The sequence below is a fragment of the Ovis aries genome, unplaced genomic scaffold (genome assembly GCF_016772045.2).
Source record: "Ovis aries strain OAR_USU_Benz2616 breed Rambouillet unplaced genomic scaffold, ARS-UI_Ramb_v3.0 scaffold_87, whole genome shotgun sequence".
Taxonomy (NCBI): Eukaryota; Metazoa; Chordata; class Mammalia; order Artiodactyla; family Bovidae; genus Ovis; species Ovis aries.
The window spans coordinates 493,382-515,323 of NW_024599828.1; the positions used below are offsets into that span (position 1 = coordinate 493,382).

General features: G+C 41.8%; 1 protein-coding gene and 1 pseudogene across 1 annotated transcript in view; both read right to left on the bottom strand.

Moving 5' to 3' along the window:
* PAG3 (pregnancy-associated glycoprotein 3) overlaps positions 1-21,942 on the bottom strand; it is a 928,325-nt gene that overhangs the window by 121,011 nt on the left and 785,372 nt on the right.
* LOC101104024 (pregnancy-associated glycoprotein 4-like) lies at positions 11,243-16,249 on the bottom strand (annotated as a pseudogene).

A 21,942-nucleotide genomic window follows, 5' to 3' on the forward strand; every position in this document is an offset into this window, starting at 1 on the left:
TACCTGTTTCACCTTCCTTATTTTTGTTCACATCACTTCTCCAATAGTCCACCAGCATTACAAGATCCAGTATTGAAAACTTAGCAGCACTTTCTAGAAGTGGGTAGAAACACAATGACTATCTCTACTTAAATATTTATTTGTCATGATCAAGGTCTTTTGAAAAGATTGATGCTATGCCCAAGTTGTGAAATCTCCCAATGACCACCAAGGAACTGATATCCGATGCAAAAGTGAGAGAGTTTTTATTACCAAGCTCAAGCTGGGGCTCCCACCGATACCAACGCAGCAGCTATAGGGAGGAGCCCCAGCTGGAGCTGACCTCAGTGTAGAAATAAAAAGGAGTAAATTAACCACTTTTTGCAGTGCAGTATGGCCAAACTTTCATGTAGGCTGGCCCTCAGAAGGCACCTTTGACTTGGGAACTGTACACTGAGTCCGAGATATCATCTTCTGACTGCGGACTGGACACCCTGACCAAGCCGCCCCTTCCTTGGGCAAAACCTTTTTTGCCTCAACAGGTATTTTCTACCGCTCAGGTGTTGGTGACACGTGTAGGAAAGAACCCGAAGAATCCCAAGGAGCCTGAACCAATGGTGCCGCTATACCCCATCTTGCAAGGGGGAATTGTTAGGGGAGGCACACTGATTGAAACCGCCCACCCTTGCCAGGCACCAGAGTGACCATTTGCATAAAACTCCTGTTTTATGACAGGAGATCCTGATAAGGAGTACGGAACTAATAAGCCTCCACCAACTGGAAGAGTTCGGGAAAGGTCTAAAGGAGACACCACGTGTACATTGTGAGCCACGTGGCAGAGCAGTTCTCCTGGGTTTCCTTACCCTGCTGTTCTCCACCTGGTGCCCTTTCCCAATAAAATATCTTGCTTTGTCAGCTCATATGTCTCCTCGGACAATTCATTTCCGAGTGTTAGGCAAGAGCCCAGTTTCGGGCCCTGGAAGGGATCCCTCTTCCTGCAACAAATGGTGACTCTGGTGGGACTCTTCTTCACCAAGACTGACATCCTGACCACTTGGGGTACTTAGGGGCCAGCTTGCCTGCCAATGAACCAGACCCAGCACAACTGGGACACTTTTGTCCCTGGTCTCCTCCTGATGTGGACAACTGGCCAGAGTGCCCCGACCGGTAAGGAACAAGAGACTTTATTGATCTCTCTCCCCTTCCCTTTCTCTTTCCTCTCCTTAACCCTCCCTATCCTTCCCTGTTTTTCTAGTCCCCCGGTCCTGGATGCAGGAATCTGGTAGAAGGGCCCTCAGCCTGAGCTGAGGATTGGAGACTAATCACCTCCTCTTGGCAGAGAACTCAAATTCTGGTTCTGGTTTCTGGTAGGGCCCAGTTCCATTCCTCCCTTCTCTGGAGGCCCAGGGAAAAGTCCTGTAACGCCTGGATGTCTGTAGGTGGCAGGAGACATCTGTAAGACCACCCCTTTTGCCCCCCCCCCTTCTTTTCAACCTGGCTTCCTTTCCTCCCTTGAAATCTTTGATGTTAGTACTTAGACCTGAAGTTCTGTGTCTCTATAGGAGGTTTTCTGAGAGAATGTATTCTTGTATTTAAGGACTTCCCTGGTGGCTCAGATGGCAAAACATCTGACTACAATGCAGGAGACCTGGGTTCAATCCCTGGGTCAGGAAGATCCCCTGGAAAAGGAAACAGCAACCCACTCCAGTTTCTTGCCTGGAAAATCCCATGGATGGAAGAGCCTGGTAGGCTACAGTCCAAGGGGTCGCAAAGAGTCAGACATGACTGAATGGCTTCCTTCTTTCTTTCTAGTGGTACCAAGGTTAAAGCATCTGCCCGCAATATGGGAGACCTGGGTTCGATCCCTGGGTCGAGAAGATCCCCTGGAGAACGAAATGGCAACCCACTCCAGTATTCTTACCTAGAGAATCCCATGGATGGAAAGGCTTGGTGGGCTACAGTCCATGGGTTGCAAACAGTCGGATACGACTGAGAGACTTCACTTTCACTTTCACTTTGATGAGGACTGCCGGGTTTATATGTGTGTGTTTTAACTCTGTGTTCTGTGTTGTGATTTTTGATGGCCGTTTTGCTTTGTCTGGCCACCATGCGGTTTATTTTTTTTTTTTTTTAGTTTTTTATTTTTTAAATTTTAAAATCTTTAATTCTTACATGCATTCCCAAACATGAAACCCCCTCCCACCTCCCTCCCCATAACATCTTTCTGGGTCATCCCCATGCACCAGCCCCAAGCATGCTGCATCCTGCGTCAGACATAGACTGGCGATTCAATTCACATGATAGTATACATGTTAGAATGTCATTCTCCCAAATCATCCCACCCTCTCCCTCTCCCTCTGTGTCCAAAAGTCCGTTATACACATCTGTGTCTCTTTCCCTGTCTTGCATACAGGGTCGTCATTGCCATCTTCCTAAATTCCATATATATGTGTTAGTATACTGTATTGGTGTTTTTCTTTCTGGCTTACTTCACTCTGTATAATCGGCTCCAGTTTCATCCATCTCATCAGAACTGATTCAAATGAATTCTTTTTAACGGCTGAGTAATACTCCATTGTGTATATGTACCACAGCTTTCTTATCCATTCATCTGCTGATGGACATCTAGGTTGTTTCCATGTCCTGGCTATTATAAACAGTGCTGCGATGAACATTGGGGTACATGTGTCTCTTTCAATTCTGGTTTCCTCGGTGTGTATGCCCAGAAGTGGGATTGCTGGGTCATAAGGTAGTTCTATTTGCAATTTTTTAAGGAATCTCCACACTGTTCTCCATAGTGGCTGTACTAGTTTGCATTCCCACCAACAGTGTAGGAGGGTTCCCTTTTCTCCACACCCTCTCCAGCATTTATTGCTTGCAGATTTTTGGATCGCAGCCATTCTGACTGGTGTGAAGTGGTACCTCATTGTGGTTTTGATTTGCATTTCTCTAATAATGAGTGATGTTGAGCATCTTTTCATGTGTTTGTTAGCCATCCGTATGTCTTCTTTGGAGAAATGTCTATTTAGTTCTTTGACCCATTTTTTGATTGGGTCGTTTATTTTTCTGGAATTGAGCTGCAGAAGTTGCTTGTATATTTTTGAGATTAGTTGTTTGTCAGTTGCTTCATTTGCTATTATTTTCTCCCATTCAGATGGCTGTCTTTTCACCTTGCTTATATTTTCCTTTGTTGTGCAGAAGCTTTTAATTTTAATTAGATCCCATTTGTTTATTTTTGCTTTTATTTCCAGCATTCTGGGAGGTGGATCATAGAGGATCCTGCTATGATTTATGTCTGAGAGTGTTTTGCCTATGTTCTCCTCTAGGAGTTTTATAGTTTCTGATCTTACATTTAGATCTTTAATCCATTTTGAGTTTATTTTTGTGTGCGGTGTTAGAAAGTGATCTAGTTTCATTCTTTTACAAGTGGTTGACCAGTTTTCCCAGCACCACTTGTTAAAGAGATTGTCTTTACTCCATTGTATATTCTTGCCTCCTTTGTCAAAGATAAGGTGTCCATATGTGTGTGGATTTATCTCTGGGCTTTCTATTTTGTTCCATTGATCTATATGTCTGTCTTTGTGCCAGTACCATACTGTCTTGATGACTGTGGCTTTGTAGTAGAGTCTGAAGTCAGGCAAGTTGATTCCTCCAGTTCCATTCTTCTTTCTCAAGATTGCTTTGGCTATTCGAGGTTTTTTGTATTTCCATACAAATCTTGAAATTATTTGTTCTAGTTCTGTGAAAAATGTGGCTGGTAGCTTGATAGGGATTGCATTGAATTTGTAAATTGCTTTGGGTAGTATACTCATTTTCACTATATTGATTCTTCCAATCCATGAACATGGTATATTTCTCCATCTATTAGTGTCCTCTTTGATTTCTTTCATCAGTGTTTTATAGTTTTCTATATATAGGTCTTTAGTTTCTTTAGGTAGATATATTCCTAAGTATTTTATTCTTTTCGTTGCAATGGTGAATGGAATTGTTTCCTTAATTTCTTTTTCTACTTTCTCATTATTCGTGTATAGGAATGCAAGGGATTTCTGTGTGTTGATTTTATATCCTGCAACTTTACTATATTCATTGATGAGCTCTAGTAATTTTCTGGTGGAGTCTTTAGGGTTTTCCATGTAGAGGATCATGTCATCTGCAAACAGTGAGAGTTTTACTTCTTCTTTTCCAATTTGGATTCCTTTTATTTCTTTTTCTGCTCTGATTGCTGTGGCCAAAACTTCCAGAACTATGTTGAATAGTAGCGGTGAAAGTGGGCACCCTTGTCTTGTTCCTGACTTTAGGGGAAATGCTTTCAATTTTTCACCATTGAGGATAATGTTCGCTGTGGGTTTGTCATAGATAGCTTTTATTATGTTGAGGTATGTTCCTTCTATTCCTGCTTTCTGGAGAGTTTTTATCATAAATGGATGTTGAATTTTGTCAAAGGCCTTCTCTGCATCTATTGAGATAATCATATGGTTTTTATTTTTCAATTTGTTAATGTGGTGAATTACATTGATTGATTTGCGGATATTGAAGAATCCTTGCACCCCTGGGATAAAGCCCACTTGGTCATGGTGTATGATCTTTTTAATGTGTTGTTGGATTCTGATTGCTAGAATTTTGTTGAGGATTTTTGCATCTATGTTCATCAGAGATATTGGCCTGTAGTTTTCTTTTTTGTGACATCTTTGTCAGGTTTTGGTATTAGGGTGATGGTGGCCTCATAGAATGAGTTTGGAAGTTTACCTTCCTCTGCAATTTTCTGGAAGAGTTTGAGGAGGATAGGTGTTAGCTCTTCTCGAAATTTTTGGTAGAATTCAGCTGTGAAGCCATCTGGACCTGGGCTTTTGTTTGCTGGAAGATTTCTGATTACATTATCAATTTCCGTGCTTGTGATGGGTCTGTTAAGATTTTCTATTTCTTCCTGGTTCAGTTTTGGAAAATTGTACTTTCTAAGAATTTGTCCATTTCTTCCACGTTGTCCATTTTATTGGCATACAACTGCTGATAGTAGTCTCTTATGATCCTTTGTATTTCTGTGTTGTCTGTTGTGATCTCTCCATTTCATTTCTAATTTTATTGATTTGATTTTTCTCTCTTTGCTTCTTGATGAGTCTGGCTAATGGTTTGTCAATTTTATTTATCCTTTCAAAGAACCAGCTTTTGGCTTTGTTGATTTTTGCTATGGTCTCTTTTGTTTCTTTTGCATTTATTTCTGCCCTAATTTTTAAGATTTCTTTCCTTCTACTAACTCTGGGGTTCTCCAACTCTTCCTTTTCTAGTTGCTTTAGTTGTAGAGTTAGGTTATTTATTTGACTTTTTCTTGTTTCTTGAGGTATGCCTGTATTGCTATGAACTTTCCTCTTAGCACTGCTTTTATAGTGTCCCACAGGTTTTGGGTTGTTGTGTTTTCATTTTCATTAGTTTCTATGCATATTTTGATTTCTTTTTGATTTCTTCTGTGATTTGTTGGTTATTCAGAAGTGTGTTGTTCAACCTCCATGTGTTAGAATTTTTAATAGTTTTTCTCCTGTAATTGAGATCTAATCTTAATGCATTATGGTCAGAAAAGATGCTTGGAATGATTTCGATTTTTTGAATTTATCAAGTTTAGATTTATGGCCCAGGATGTGATCTATCCTGGAGAAGGTTCCATGAGCACTTGAAAAAAGGTGAAATTCGTTGTTTTGGGGTGAAATGTCCTATAGATATCAATTAGGTCTAACTGATCTAATGTATCATTTAAAGTTTGCGTTTCTTTGTTAATTTTCTGTTTAGTTGATCTGTCCATAGGTGTGAGTGGGGTATTAAAGTCTCCCACTATTATTGTGTTATTGTTGATTTCCCCTTTCATACTTGTTAGCATTTGTCTTACATATTGTGGTGCTCCTATATTGGGTGCATATATATTTATAATTGTTATATCTTCTTCTTGGATTGTTCCTTTGATCATTATGTGGTGGCCTTCTTTGTCTCTTTTCACAGCCTTTGTTTTAAAGTCTATTTTATCGGATATGAGTATTGCCACTCCTGCTTTCTTTTGGTCTCTGTTCGCGTGGTATATCTTTTTCCAGCCCTTCACTTTCAGTCTGTATGTGTCCCTTGTTTTGAGGTGGGTCTCTTGTAAGCAGCATATAGAGGGGTCTTGTTTTGTATCCATTCGGCCAGTCTTTGTCTTTTGGTTGGGGCGTTCAACCCATTTACGTTTAAGGTAATTATTGATAAGTATGATCCCGTTGCCATTTACTTTATTGTTTTGGGTTCGGGTTTATACACCCTTTTCGTGTTTCCTGTCTAGAGGATATCCTTTAGAATTTGTTGGAGAGCTGGTTTGGTGGTGCTGAATTCTCTCAGCTTTTGCTTGTCTGTAAAGCTTTTGATTTCTCCTTCGTATTTGAATGAGATCCTTGCTGGGTACAGTAATCTGGGCTGTAGGTTATTGTCTTTCATCACTTTAAGTATGTCTTGCCATTCCCTCCTGGCCTGAAGAGTTTCTATTGACAGATCAGCTGTTATCCTTATGGGAATCCCCTTGTGTGTTATTTGTTGTTTTTCCCTTGCTGCTTTTAATATTTGTTCTTTGTGTTTGATCTTTGTTAATTTGATTAATATGTGTCTTGGGGTGTTTCGCCTTGGGTTTATCCTATTTGGGACTCTCTGTGTTTCTTGGACTTGGGTGATTATTTCCTTCCCCATTTTAGGGAAGTTTTCAACTATTATCTCCTCAAGGATTTTCTCATGATCTTTCTTTCTGTCTTCTTCTTCTGGGACTCCTATAATTCGAATGTTGGAGCGTTTCATATTGTCCTGGAGGTCTCTGAGATTGTCCTCGTTTCTTTTAATTCGTTTTTCTTGTTTCCTCTCTGATTCATTTATTTCTACCATTCTATCTTCTATTTCACTAATCCTATCTTCTGCCTCCGTTATTCTACTATTTGTTGCCTCCAGAGTGTTTCTGATCTCATTTATTGTGTTATTCATTATATTTTGACTCTTTTTATTTCTTCTAGGTCCTTGTTAAACCTATCTTGCATCTTCTCAATCCTTGTCTCTAGGCTATTTATCTGTGTTTCCATTTTGATTTCAAGATTTTGGATCATTTTCACTATCAATATTCGGAATTCCTTCTCCGGTAGATTCCCTACTTCTTCCTCTTTTTGTTTGGTTTGGTGGGCAACTCTCCTGTTCCTTTACCTGCTGAGTATTCCTCTGTCTCTTCATCTTGGTTATATTGCTGTGTTTGGGGTGGCCTTTTTATATTCTGATAATTTGTGGAGTTCTCTTTATTATGGAGCTTCCTCACTTTGGGTGGGGTTCTATCAGTGGCTTGTCAAGGTTTCCTGGTTAGGGAGGCTTGTGTTGGAGTTTTGGTGGGTGGAGCTGGGTTTCTTCTCTCTGGAGTGCAGTGGAGTGACCCGTAATGGGTTATGAGACATCAAAGGTTTTGGGATAATTTTGAGCTGCCTGTATATTGAGGCTCAGGGAGTGTTCCTGTGTTGCTGGAGAATTTGCGTGGTATGTCTTGTTTTGGAACTTGTTGGCCCTTGGGTGGAGCTTGGTTTCAGTGTAGGTATGAAGGCATTTGATGAGCTCCTATTGCTTAATGTTCCCTGAATTCAAGAGTTCTCTAATGTTTTCAGGCTTTGGGTTTAAGCTTCCTGCTTCTGGTTTTCAGTTTTATTTTCACAGTAGCCTCTAGACTTCTCCATCTATACAGCACCGATGATAAAACATCTAGGTTAAAGATGAAAAGTTTCTCCACCTTGAGGGACACTCAGAGAGGTTCACTGAGTTACAAGGAGAAGAGAAGATGGAGGGGGTAGTTAGAGGTAACTGGAATGAGATGTGGTGAGATCAAGAGAGGAGAGAGCAAGCTAGCTAGTAGTCACTTCCTTATGTGTGCTCTATAGTCTGGACCGCTCAGAGGTATTTACAGAGTTATACAGGGAAGAGGAGAGGGAGGAAGTAGACAGAGGTGACCAGGAGGATAAGAGAGAGGAATGAGAAGGAGAGAGACAAATCCTGCCAGTAACCAGTTCCTTAGGTGTTCTCTACCGTCTGGAACACACAGAGATTCACAGAGTTGGATAGAGAAGAGATGGGGGAGAAAAGAGACAGAGGCCACCTGGTGGAGAAAAAGGAGAGGCCAGAGGAGGAGAGAGTGGACAAGCCAGTAATCTCGCTCTCAGGTAAACTTGGGTAGTGAAGTTTGGGTTTTTAAATGTACAAAATTGACAACAAAGATTAAAAATCTGGAGTAGAGGTTGGATTTTCAAAGATACAATATTAAAGAAAAGCAGAAGGAAAAAGGAAGAAAGGAAAAAAGAATTATTAAAAACAAACAAACAAAAAAAAAAACAAAACAAAACACCAACAACCATCCAAAGAGTATATATGGTGTTTGCCTTAAAAAAAAAAAAGTCTTTTTTTTTAAAAAAATAGTAATACTAGGTTATAGAAATAAAAATTAGAGGAAAAATAGAAGACTTAACAATTGAAAAAAAGCTCGAAAAAAAAAGAAAAAAAAAGCAAAAGGCAAAAAAAAAAAAAAAGAATGATTTTAAAAAATATTAAAAAATTAAAAATATATCTGATTCTTCTCTGATGTTATGGGCCGTGTGGGCTCATTTCCAAGGTGGTTCCCTCTGTTTAACTTCTTCTGTTTGCTGGTTTTTAGGCTCACTAGTTCAGTCGCGCTGTGGGGAGGGGGGATGCTGCAAACAAATAGCACTGTCGTGTGTACACAGTATCTCTGCCCCGCTTGACCTGTCCTTTCTCGCGGCGCACAAACCACTCCGGCTCTACGATGCTCAGCTGGGAGCCGTCTGGGGCCGGCCCTAGGCTGCGTGCACTTCCCCGGTCCAAGCCGCTCTGGTTCGGCCCTCAGGCAGCCCTCAGAGGCACAAATGCGGCTGGGACTGCGCTTTGTGCCCTTCCCAGGTCCGAGTAGCTCAGGAGTTTGGCGAGCGCGATCGCCGCGGCTTGTCACCTTTTCCGCCGCTGCCGCTCAGCTCTCTGGGTGGACCGCTGGCGCACCCCGTGAGGCAGACTGTGACTGTCCAGCACCCCCAGAAGTCTTAGCAAAGGAGCCTGCTTGCAGTTAGGTAAGTAAAGTCTCTCCGGGTCTGCAATTGCCCCTTTCCAGACCTTACGGCTCTGGCTGCCTGTCCCCGGCGGGGAATGGTCTGCAGCCGGCTTTTTCCGCTCCGTCCTTTGTTCTGTGCTCGGTCCTGGCGGTGTCTTATGTTCGAGCTTTTCGCGTGGTAGCTATCCCACAGTCTGGTTTGCTAGCCCAAGTTAGATCGTTCTGGTTGCGCGTGGGGCGTTCCTGCCCGATTCTTACAAAGCTCTGCAGCCCGCGCCTCCCGCGCGTCCCTGCCCTGCCCCCACTTCCCAATGGCGGATGCAGGCGGCTGTGCTGCTTTTCCGCTGGGGGAGTTACTGGTGGGCTTGTAATCTCTTGGTTTTAATTATTTATCTATTTTTCCTTCCTGTTATGTTGCCTCTGTGTTTCCAAGGCTCGCCACAGACTCGGCAGGGAGAGTGTTTCCTGGTGTTTGGAAACCTCTCTTCTTAAAATTCCCTTCCCGGGACGGGCTTCCCTTCCCGGGACGGAGCTCCCTCCCCACCTCCTTTGTCTCCTTTTTCGTCTTTTATATTTTTTCCTACCTGTTTTTGAAGACAATGGTCTGCTTTTCTGGTTGCCTGATGTCCTCTGCCAGCCTACAGAAGTTGTTTTGTGGAGTTTGCTTGGCGTTGAAATGTTCTTTTGAGGAATTTGTGAGGGAGAACGTGATCTTCCCGTCCTATTCCTCCGCCATCTTTCCTGCTTCCCACCATGCGGTTTAGACCTGCCACCATTTCGTTAGAACTTGATTTTCTTTCCCTGTGCCTTGAGACCAGGGCTCTCAGGAACACTTATCTAGACCATCTCTAACTCCTGACACTGAGGAAAAAGGGGGAAAAAGAAAGACTTGAAGCTAGATCTTGTACTGTGTCTGTCTAAATATATATTGGTATGTCTCTGTCTCTGGGTAATATTTTTGAGGTTAATTTGTATATGAGCTCTATTTATTTGGCTTAAAAAAAGGTAAGCACTTGCAAATCAAGTAATTCTAAATTAAATAATAAATTCCAGGTTCATGTGAACTGGGAAATATTCAATGTTAAATACCTGATATTAATGTTTGTTTGTTGACCTATCTAATATAGAGATGTCTTAGAGTAATTAATGTTAAGTAGGATATTTTCATTGTACCTAGGTTTAATATAAGTTAAATATTATATCTGTTACAAGTTTGCAGATTCTCATCGTATGGGAAGCGAGGGACTCCTCTGGGAGAGAGTGTCCCCCAGCACTGCTCTTACAACCAGCTTAGACCCTGAGACCCTGGCCAGGAAATATATGACTAGCCCACAAAAATTCCAAAGGAGAGGTCAGCTTTTGTCTGAGGGTATCACACAGAATCCTATCAATTATGCCTCTTGTCCTAAGATCACTTATGGATCCCACCTTCCTGATTCTCTGTTATAGCCACTTCCCCACTGTGTGCCCATGAACATGGGGTGCCTTTTTTTATTAGTTGCTTTCACATCTTAAGGCTGCAGCCAAACTCTCTCCACTGCTGGGTAGCTGCTCCCTAAGAAGACCAGTTTTCCTCATTTTCTCAGTACTGTCCCTTTTTTTAAACTGACATTTATCTGTACTGTGAACTTCCTATGTCCTAGGTAGCACTGGACAGTTGGTCATCTTATCATAACTCTGTTCAGGCTGGTGAAATTCTCCCTGATCCTCTGTTCACCACATTATAGAGTCCTCTAACCATGCTCCCCACCTCTAAGGGCAGTGGGTGTAGCCCTCTTGTAGCCGCACAGACCTCTCTGGACCCTTTTAGGACCCTGGTCAGAGCCATGCTCAGAAGGCCTGGGGATTATAGAACCCATGGGTTGTTTGTGTATCTATGTGCTTGTGTGTTTGTCTGTATGTGTTTTGTATGTGTCTCTGTGAGTGCTTGTGTTCCTCTGACTAGCTATGCATATTTTTATGTCTCTGTGTAGATTTATGTGTGTCTGCTTGTGTGTTTCCAAGTGTCTGTGTGTCTGTGTGTGTCATTGTGGGTGGTGTATATGTCTGTGTGAGTGCATGTCTGAGAATGCATTTGTGTGTGTCTGCCTGTGTCTATGTACATTAGCAGGAGCATCACTTGGGCTGACCCTCAGAGGGACAGGCTTACCGGTCTATGTGTAGAGTCCAGTCATCTGCTTAGACCAATGGTACCCAGTTGAGCTCTCCCTTATAGTAGCGGTGTCCACCCCACCAAACATCACCACACTGCCCTCCTGCTCGTCTCTGTAGAGAGAAGTGACGGGGGGATCCTTGGAGGACAGTAATAATAGCACTGTCTGAGAGCCGTGCTGGTCCAACCATCAAGGCCCTAATGATGTCCCCATGTACAGATGCAGAGTCTAGGAGAGATAGAGATCCAGACTGAGGTCTGCTACTGTCTCATGGGTGGCACAGAGGAGGTTAGAAGCTGAATCACTTGTTTCAGCTCCACCCACTATGTCTTCTGAAGATGCCCTGGACCTTCAGCAACCTGAGTGCTCAGACACCTTCAGAGGACTGGGTGCTCAAGTGTTTCGGCTTTCCCAGTGTCCACCTTGTCATTTTTCAGGAAACTCAAAGGCTTGGAGTTCTAAGGGTGTGGGTTCAGTTCACCCAGAGTTGGCTCCATTGGCCTGTGACCTCCATTGTCCAAAGGGCCCCACACTCAGAAGGGACCCCATCTCTGCTCTCCCTGTCTTGAAATTCCTAATATTTCTTGAACAAGGGCATGCTTTTGTGTCCCATGCTTTCATTTCTCACTGGCTCCACAAATTGAGTAGCTGGGCCTGGGCTCTCTTTAAATGCTAATGAGGAAGGAAAGACATCCACCATTCTTCTCCTTCTTTCCTTATCAAATTCATAAGCAAATCGTAATGCTTTTTCCTCCAACTTGTTTCCTGTTGCCTTCCTTTTGCCTCCCTCATGAATCACCCCCTAGACCAAGTTACTGGTCTTGAGCCCAGGAGTAGGGTTGTGTTCCAATAAAATTTTATTTATAAAAGCCAGTGGTGAAGCCAGATAGGGCCATGGGGCCATAGTTATCTTTGGTTATATTATTCTCTGGATACTTCTTTATCAAGTTTTCTATAATTTTTGTACAACTGAAAGCATCTTACAGCTTATTTGGAGAAAGCAAATGTCCATCTCAGACTTACTTGCTCAAGTAGAAGGCAGAAACAGCCTTAGAAATGGCACCTTCATTCTTCAGCTTGTCAAAGATGGGGATGGCTCTAGAGCAGGATTGGTTGGGGTAATTCAAGCCCAAGACGCCATCAGATCTTCTGTCCTCAAACCCGTATTCCGCCACACTTAGACTGAATGGCTGGTCAGTACTTAAAAAGTCCCCAATCTGTGGGAGAGAAGAGCGTTCCCACTTACAGATACATGAAGTGGGGCTAGGACGGGGCTGGGGTGCATTGCCATTAGATCCTTAGAGAAGAATTGAGGCTGGGCTGTCTTTGGTTGCCCACAGATGGTTAGAGCAAGGTAGAAAGGGAATTTGGGTTCCATTTGAGAGAGGGTATGAATTTTAAAACATTTGTCCCTCTGAAAAATACCACATGAGTGAGTCAAATTTGCCTTGTGGCTTCTGTCCAGGTGGGGCAACCAAGAGTCAGGCCAGGTCCCATTGGTGCCACCTTATGGACAAAACAATTGAGAGCAAGATAGCCTTCTCTTTGGCATCACTGTGACCTAATGACAGGAATGGACTGAATTCTCTGTAAAGTACTGTGGATTCTGCATCTGTCCAGGAAGACAGAAGCCGAAAACACAATCTTGCTTGCAGGGTTCTATGAAATTACTCCCTGGGGAATTCACTTTTGGGGATATGTGTATATTTATGTGAGTATGTATGAGACAGAAAGAGAGAGAGGGGAACTACTCAAGTATTTTGGGGGAGGCAAGACATAGATTTATTAGACTTTCAAGAGTCCTCTAGAGCGAGAGAACTCGTTTATTACGCCACTTGACTTCTCAGGCCTCCAGTTTCCCACTCTGGATACCTGAAGCCCATGACTGCCCCCAAGGTACCCAGATCAGTTTTATCCTGTCCCCAAACACCCCACTGCAGCTTCATTCCTGAAAAGCCAGCCTAACTCCACCTTTTACCACAGGTGTGCTCTCAGCAAGGCCCTTGCTGTCTGGACCTCAGTTTCCTCATATGTCTCATGAGCTAACCAGAGTAACTGCTTTGTGGGGTTGTTGCAGAATTAAACCAGTTATCACCTGACAGTGCCTGGAACAGTCTGTGAGTATAAAAGTGGGTGATTCTATCCCTTCTCGCTCCAAGCCAAATGAAACTTGAGCTGCTCATGGGCAGAGGAGCTGCAAGTCCACACGTCAAGCCACACTCTGGGTTAGATAATTTGCTTGCTCATGTGTCACCATGGGCACTGCATCCCCAGAGACATGACCTTGTGGATAAGATGGCCAATATCTACGGGAGTTAGGCTAGGAAGGGTCCTGCCAGATGGTCCTGCATCTGTTTTGCAAGCAGTGGTCGCCTCATATCCAGTCCTGTCTCAGCATTTGTTACACTGTTACCCGAACTGTGTCATGAACAACAACTCTTTTCATTCTCCCAGCTCCATACATGATCCAGAACATCTTATTGGTAGGCCGGAAGGTGGAAGACTGACATTGTCTGAACCTAACGTGTGTAGCTGCAGACCCAAAAGATGAGTGCCATCAGTTTCCAAGGGTGGAAACAGGGCAGCAGGCTAAGTGAAAGATGGTCCGGGTAGGGGGTGTCTGTACTCACAACAGGCTGAGCTGTTGCAAAAGACAGAGGGCACCCACAAAACAGATGAGCCTGTGTCAAAGACAACCTGGAATTCCTGAGGGGTGTTCCAATAGTGATGTTACCCACGTAGAATATCTACATGGAGAAGGAGGGAGTTTGTTAGTGCAGAACTGGCTACGCTCTATCCCCGCACTGATGACTCCCTCTGGTGTCACATATCTCTTGAGATCACTTTGTAACCACCATTCAGTTCACAGACTTTGGTCACAGAGGTATCTGCGTTTGATGCATGTTTCCTGTGCTACACTGTATGCAAGATATTGACTCTATCACCAGGCGTTGAAGTGGTATCTCCTGCATGGGAAGCCCAGAGTCATAACTATGGGCCTCCAGGACTGCTGGACACCCAGGGAAGTCCTGGTGCCTTCATTTGAGAAGCTCTGTAGTCTCTTCAGACCCAGCCTTAGCACCCTCTTCTCCAGGAGGTCCTTCTTGATCAACTTCAACCACTCCCTCTAAACTCAGACCACATCCAATCAACACCACACAGGTGACCCTTTCATTTAACATGTATTTACTCTTTGCCTATCTCTCAGGCTGGCATGGGCATTTTTGAAGACAAAATAAGCCATTTTTAATCTAAAAACAGTAAGCGCTATGTTAGATTCTTATGGCCATACACAGAATACAGGTTCAGTAACTTTTTCCTGCTGCATCTTTGGAAACTGAATTCCTCTACCTGGGGATTCACGGTTGGTTTGAAGTTGGTTCTACCTTTTGATCAGTGATGGTTCACTCTTCATTTGTAACTGACGTGCTTATTTAGTTCAGAAGGAACAATCACCCTCAAACTAATGACACATGTTTGACACAGAAATGAATATTTACCTGCCACCTGGTAATGGCCAGGCCCAGTCACAAAGACCACCAGTTGAGGATGAGAGTGCTTCTCCTCTGGGTGGGGCCCCTGTTTCCCAGTGTCTCAGCCTCTGGCAGGAACCCCAACCCCACCATCCCACCTGGCACCTCCAGATGAGCGCCATGCTAAGCTAGAGCACCAGGGAGCCCTGTGGAGCACCATCCTCCCCAAATACTCACATCTCTGATGTTTCTCAGTGGGTGAATAGTTAGATTTGAGCCATGAAAAGAAATCTGGGACAGTCTGTAAGCATGCTCCTTCAAGAAATTGTTCAGCATGTTTTTTCCACTGAGGGTTTTTCTCATGGTCTTCACTCTCCTTAGAGGTATTCTTTCACTGAGCATTTGACAAAGAAACATGTCAATGTATGGCAAAGGCAATACAGTATTGTAAAGTAAAATTAGATAAAAATTAAAATTAAAAAAAAGAAAACAAAGAAGATTCTACAATTAGCTGTATGTGTTAAGGTATAACTGTCATTTTAATGGCCCTGTGCGTTTTCTAATCATTTTTATGAGGAACATTATTATCAGAATTTTATGCATATACCATGGCAAAAACATAGATTTGAATACAGGTTCTTTTCTGCCATCTTGGGTAAGCCATATGACCATGTGTGTCTCAGTCTACCCTTCAGCAAAATGGTGGAATGTAACAATACAAACCCTCCAAATAGGATATCTTGGGGATAAGCCAAGTGATGGATATAAGGTACCTGATAAATAGGAAGTGTCATCAGTGACAGCCATTAGCATTGCTGTTGCCATCCCACACATTCCTTCTCAAAGAACCTCAAGGAAGGAGGTAGAAGGGGGACTCTTATTCTCTTTTACAAGGGAGCAATTTGAAATGCAAGAGGTTTCTGAGTTGGGTGTTGTCACACTGCTTGTCAGATATAAGACAGTGTATCTTTCTACATGTTGAAAGAGAAGAGAGAGTTGAAAGAATAATCCAAGATATAGGGAACAAGTAAGGGAAATTCAGAGGCTTGAGAAGGAAGTAAGAGTCAAATTAAAAATTAAAAGCAAACAACACAAAGAGAAATAGACTGCCAGTGACTTCCAAAGAGATGGAGAGATAAATGACAGTGATACAGAGATGTAGACATAGACATATACACACTGAAATAGGGGGAAAAGAGGACATATTCAATAAAATGTAGAAAAGTGCTATTCCACAGGACCACATCAACATCTGTATTGACTGTGCACTGAACAGTTGCAAGGAGTTGCATTTTCAACCCCAAGTGTTGTGCAACTCAAATCTATACCAAGACTTTGGCATCCACAGTTCCTATAGGAAGTTACTTATTAATAAATAAGAGTTGAACTTTAAGACTCTTATGGAAATATTCCTTTCCCTTCTAAACCTGATGGGTGGAAGAATAATTGGATGAAAAGAAAAATCCGAGAAAGGAATATGATGTGACATACGGTGCCCATACTTACTTGACTATGCACTCTGAGAAGGCCACCAGCCCGAGAAGCACAAGCCAATTCATGCTTCTTTACTGGCTCCAAGTACTCAGGGAAGTTTAGGTTCTTAGCATGTAGTGGGGTGACCAGGAGCCCCTAGTTATATATGCTCTGACATGCCCTAGTTTTTTCCCATCAGGCCACTAAAAGATCTGAAAAAAAAAAAAAACAAACCACAAAGGTCTTGATAAAAACTTTGCCTTCATTAGTGTCCTTGGCAAATGGACTTTGAAGCTTTTCAGAATACAGAGAATTAAACTGTAATCTCTTCCTTGAATCTTGGCTGGAAAATCAAACTGATCTGCATGGATATCTAAGAAGACAGAAAACCTTGCCTAGTTGGAGAAAAAACTGCTAAGAACATTATGAAAATGGAATAATAGGGGCCATGCTCGATATGCATGGTTTCATGTCATCTTCCTAGCCACTTCATGAGATATGCATTGCTGTCTTCACTGGTGAGGCATTGCTAGGATGATAAGTTGTCAAATGGCAAAGTGAAGACTTCAGGGACAGCCCAGGGACATACAACTGGCTTTAGGTAGTGGGTCTAATGGCAGACATAGGGGCACCTATGATGCCAGGCTGCAACAAAGATTTAGGGCAGAGCAGTACTTCAATTGCATGGTTTCTGTATTGGAAGAAATGTCAGATCCATCCACAAGATATTTTCTATCATTCAACAACTGTACAAGTAAGTGCGCTTGGTTCTGGGTTAAAGGCTTCAAAGTCAAAGTTGATTAAGACAAAAGTAGTCTTCATCTTAAGAGAGCTAGAAGTCTAGTTCTCACAAACTCATTGCCCCAGGAGCCAGGAGATATGATACTAGGACTAGGTGGCCATGTTGGAATCTGGGCAGCACAGGCCTTATTTCTGTTAGGAGCCTTTCCTTCACTTCACCCATGCTGTAAAGCAGGCCAGTTGGCCATGTTTTGAAGAAAATCAGAAGTTTGGATATTTATGTACAATCTGTTGATTTTAATGTTAGCAACTAATTTTATTTTCCTGAAAAAAAAAAGTGGGAACAAAATCTCCACAGTGGTGTGCTGGAATCAGCCTTCAGTCTGTGCAGTTTTTTGTTTCTGGCCTAGATTTGGAGGTGCAGTGGGGACAGAGAGGAATTTAATTCACGTTTGTTGATTTCATTTTATTTTTTTAAATTTGTTTTTACTTTATTTTACTTTACAATACTGAATTGGTTTTGCCATACATTCATGTGAATCCGCCACGGGTGTATACGAGCTCCCAATCCTGAATCCCCTCCCACCTCCCACCCCATATCATCTCTTTGGATCATCCCCGTGCACCAGCCCCAAGCATCCTGCATCCTGTATCGAACATAGACTGGCGCTTCGTTTCTTACATGATAGTGTACATGTTTCAGTGCCATTCTCCCAAATCATCCCACTCTCTCCCTCTCCCACAGAGTCCAAAAGTCCGTTCTATACATCTGTGTCTCTTTTGCTGTCTCACATACAGGGTCATCATGACCATCTTTCTAAATTCCATATATATGTGTCAGTATACTGTAGTGGTGTTTTTCTTTCTGGCCTATTTCACTCTGTATAATTGGCTCCAGTTTCATCCATCTCATTAGAACTGATTCAAATTTATTCTGTTTAATTGCTGAGTAATACTCCATTGTGTATATGTACCACAGCTTTCTTATCCATTCATCTGCTGATGGACATCTAGGTTGTTTCCATGTCCTGGCTATTATAAACAGTGCTGCGATGAACATTGGGGTACATGTGTCTCTTTCAATTCTGGTTTCCTCGGTGTGTATGCCCAGCAGTGGGATTGCTGGGTCATAAGGTAGTTCTATTTGCAATTTTTTAAGGAATCTCTACACTGTTCTCCATAGTGGCTGTACTAGTTTGCATTCCCACCAACAGTGTAAGAGGGTTCCCTTTTCTCCACATCCTCTCCAGCATTTATTGCTTGTAGACTTTTGGATCGCAGCCATTCTGGCTGGTGTGAAATGGTACCTCATTGTGGTCTTGATTTTCATTTCTCTGATAATGAGTGATGTTGAGCATCTTTTCATGTGTTTGTTAGCCACCTGTATGTCTTCTTTGGAGAAACAGACTGAATGCATACTAAACATGCTGAATCATTGGAAAAGATCCTCCTATTAGGAAAAATTGAAGGCAAGAGGAGAAGCGGAAGACAGATGATGAGATGGTTGAATAGCGTCACCAAGTCGATGGACATGAGCTTGAGACTGCTCCGGAGGTTGGTGATGGATAGGAAAGCCTGGCATGTTGTAGTCTATGGCATTGCAAAGAAACAGACACAACTGAAGGACTGAACTGAACTGAACAAATTGAGAACAAAGATTAATAAATCTAATTGCATCAAGTTGTTGACTAGCTACATATAACAACACATTGCTTAAGTGGCTTTACAATTCAGACTTATGACTCTACATTCAGAGTGGAATATCTTCTAAGGAAAAACAAAAGTCCTGCCCATCAAAACAAAAGCAAAGAAAATCAAAAGGAAAAAAGGAGAGAAATCTGACACTATATTCATCAACTTCAGTTCAGTTCAGTTGCTCAGTCATGTTCAACTCTTGTGAGCCCATGAACTGCAGCACACAAGGCCTCCTTGTCCATCACCAACCTGGAGCCCACACATATGCATGTCCCTTGAGTTGGTGATGCCATCCAGCTGTCTCATCCTCTGTCATCCCCTTCTCCTCCTGCCCTCAATCTTTCCCAACATCAGGGCCTTTTCAAATGAGTCCACTCTTTGCATCAGGTGGCCAAGTATTGGAGTTTCAGCTTCAGCATCAGTCCTTCCAGTGAACATTCAGGAATGATTTCCTTTAGGATGGACTAGTTGCATCTTCTTGCAGTCCAAGGGACACTCAGGAGTCTTCTCCAACACCACAGTTCAAAAGCATCAAATCTTCGGGGCTCACCTTTCTTTACAGTCCAACTCTCACATCTATACATCACCATTGGAAGAACCATAGCCTTGACTACACGGACCTTTGTTGACATAGTAATGTCTCTGCTCTTCAATATGCTGTCTAGATTGGCCTCAACTTTTCTTCCAAGGTGTAAACATATTTTAGTTTCATGGCTGCAATCACCATCTGCAGATTTTGAGCCCAGAAAAATGAGGTCCACCACTGTCTCCACTGTTTCCCCATCTATTGCCCATGAAGTGATGGGACCACATGCCATGATCTTAGTTTTTTAAATTTTGAGCTTTAAGCCAACTTTTAACTCTCCTCTTTCACCTTCACCAAGAGGTATTTTATTCTCCACTTTCTGCAATAGGGTGGTGTCATCTGCATATTTGAGGCTATTGATATTTCTCCCGGCAATCTTGATTCCAACCTGTGCCTCCTCCAGCCCAGCATTTTCATGAGGTAGTCTGCATAGAAACTAAATAAGCATCGTGACAATATAAAGCCTTGAAGTACTTCTTTCCTGTTTGGAACCAGTCTGTTGTTCCATGTCCAGTTCTAACTGCTGCTTCCTGACCTACATACAGGTTTCTCAAGAGGCAATTCAGGAGGTCTGGTATCCCAATCACTTTCAGAATTTTCCACATTTTATTGTGATCCACACAAAGTCTTTGGCATAATCAGTAGAGCAGAAGTAGGTTTTGTTCTGGAATTTATTGCTTTTTTGATAATCCATCAGATGTTGGCAATATGATCTTTGGTTCCTCTGCCTTTTCTACAACCAGCTTGATTATCTGGAAGTTCATGGTTCATGGATTGCTGAAGCCTGGCTTGGAGAATTTTGAGCATTACTTTACTAGAGTGTGAGATGAGTGCAATTGTGTGGTAGTTTGAGCATTCTTTGGCATTGCCTTTCTTTGTGATTGGAATGAAACTCAGCTTTTCCAGTCTCTAGTTGTGTTTAATTCTATCATCTTGCTCTTTAACATCAGTTTGTCCCATGTACTTTCTTTCTATGTCTCTTTTTATCTCTGACTTCTTTGCGACTGAGTAGGTTTTTGGATTCCCTTTTATATCCTTTGTCACTTTATTCACTGTAACTGTTTTTTAAGTAGTTTTAAGATCCATGGTATGCATCTTTAACTTGCCAGTCTATCATTATTAATTATGATAATTATTGAATTATTTATTAATTTATCATTTCTTTGTCTGTACTGGGTCTTAGTGTGGCATGCAGGATCTTTCTTGTGGTAGGGACTCTCTATTTGAGGAGTTCAGTACTTGCAGCATGTAAACTCTATTTGGGACATGCAGGCATAATTGCTCAGTGGCATGTGGCATCTTAGTTCTCTGGCAAAGGAACATATCTTTGCCATTTGCAAATGCTTTGCATTGCAAAGCAGATCCTTAACCACTGGACTGCCAAGGAAGTCCTTATATTTACCTTCTAATACATATTACATGTTTATCATTTTGGATACTGTTCATTCCCCCTTTAGATCCAGATTTTCACTTCATTTTAAATTCCTTCTGACTTGATATCTTTAAAAAAACATTTATTACATTGGTCTGTTGGTGGTGATGCAATCTTGTAGTTGTTGTCTGTCTGAAAAAGTATTCTATCTTGTTTTTGATATGTAATTTTCTTGTGTATAGAATTCTGAGTCAATTATATTTCTCTTGCAATTAAGATGTGGTGCCAGTGTCCCCTGACTAACACTGTTTTCTTTGCCTAATCTTCTGTCATCCCCACTTTTTGTTCTACTGTGTCTGTTTTCTTTCTGGTTGCATTTCTTTGGTTGATTGTCTTAAATCTTGAATTATGATGTGCCTTTGTAAATCTTTCATATTTCAGGTCCTTGAATTAATTGAATTTCTGTGTTAATGGTTTTAAAGCTTTCATCATTCCTGGAAATTTTTCAACCAGTAAATATGAAGTTGTTTGCACTATTCTCCTGTCTTTCACTTCCTGTGTGATTCTATTTACATATATTTTACCACTCTTAAAGTTACTTCAAAGGTCTCTGATGCACAATTAATTTTTCCCCAGAGTCTTTGCATTTCTATTCTACATGTCTCTATTTAACATACTCAATATTCTTCAGTTTCATTAATATAAGGATTATTGATGTAGTAAGCATTTTAATGTCCTTGCCTGCTAATTATGTAATATATATTTTACTTGTGTTTTTACTAATTGATTTTGCCCTCATTATGGATATTTTCTTGCTTCTTTACACATCTGGATTTTTATTCTTTTTAAATTTATTTATTTATCTTAATCAGAGGATAATTACCTTACAATATTGAGATGAAACTAGGACAAATACTTTCACAATTTATATGGAAAATTTAAATTGGATCATGGATGTGGTCACTTTACATTTGGATGCTGGATATTTTTTAATTTTTACAAATTATTCCTTTCACCGTTTGCAAACACTGTTAATTTCTTGGAAACAATTGCATTTTTTGAAGGCTTGCTGTAAAGTTTTTTATACTGAGATGAAACCAGCCTTTAGACCAGGTTTACTATTCCCCAGTAGCAAGGCAATATTGTCTTCAGGGCCCTATTGATCTCATGGGAATTATGAGTAATTCTGCGGACAGTCCTAAGATGGCGGAAGAATAGGACAGGGAGAACAATTTCTCCCCAACAGATTCATCAAAAGAACATTTGAATGCTGAGTAAATTCCACAAAACTACTTCTGAATGCAGGCAGAGGACATTAGGCACCCAGAAAAGCAGACCATTGTCTTTGAAAGGAGGTAGGAAAAAATATAACAGATGAAAAGAGA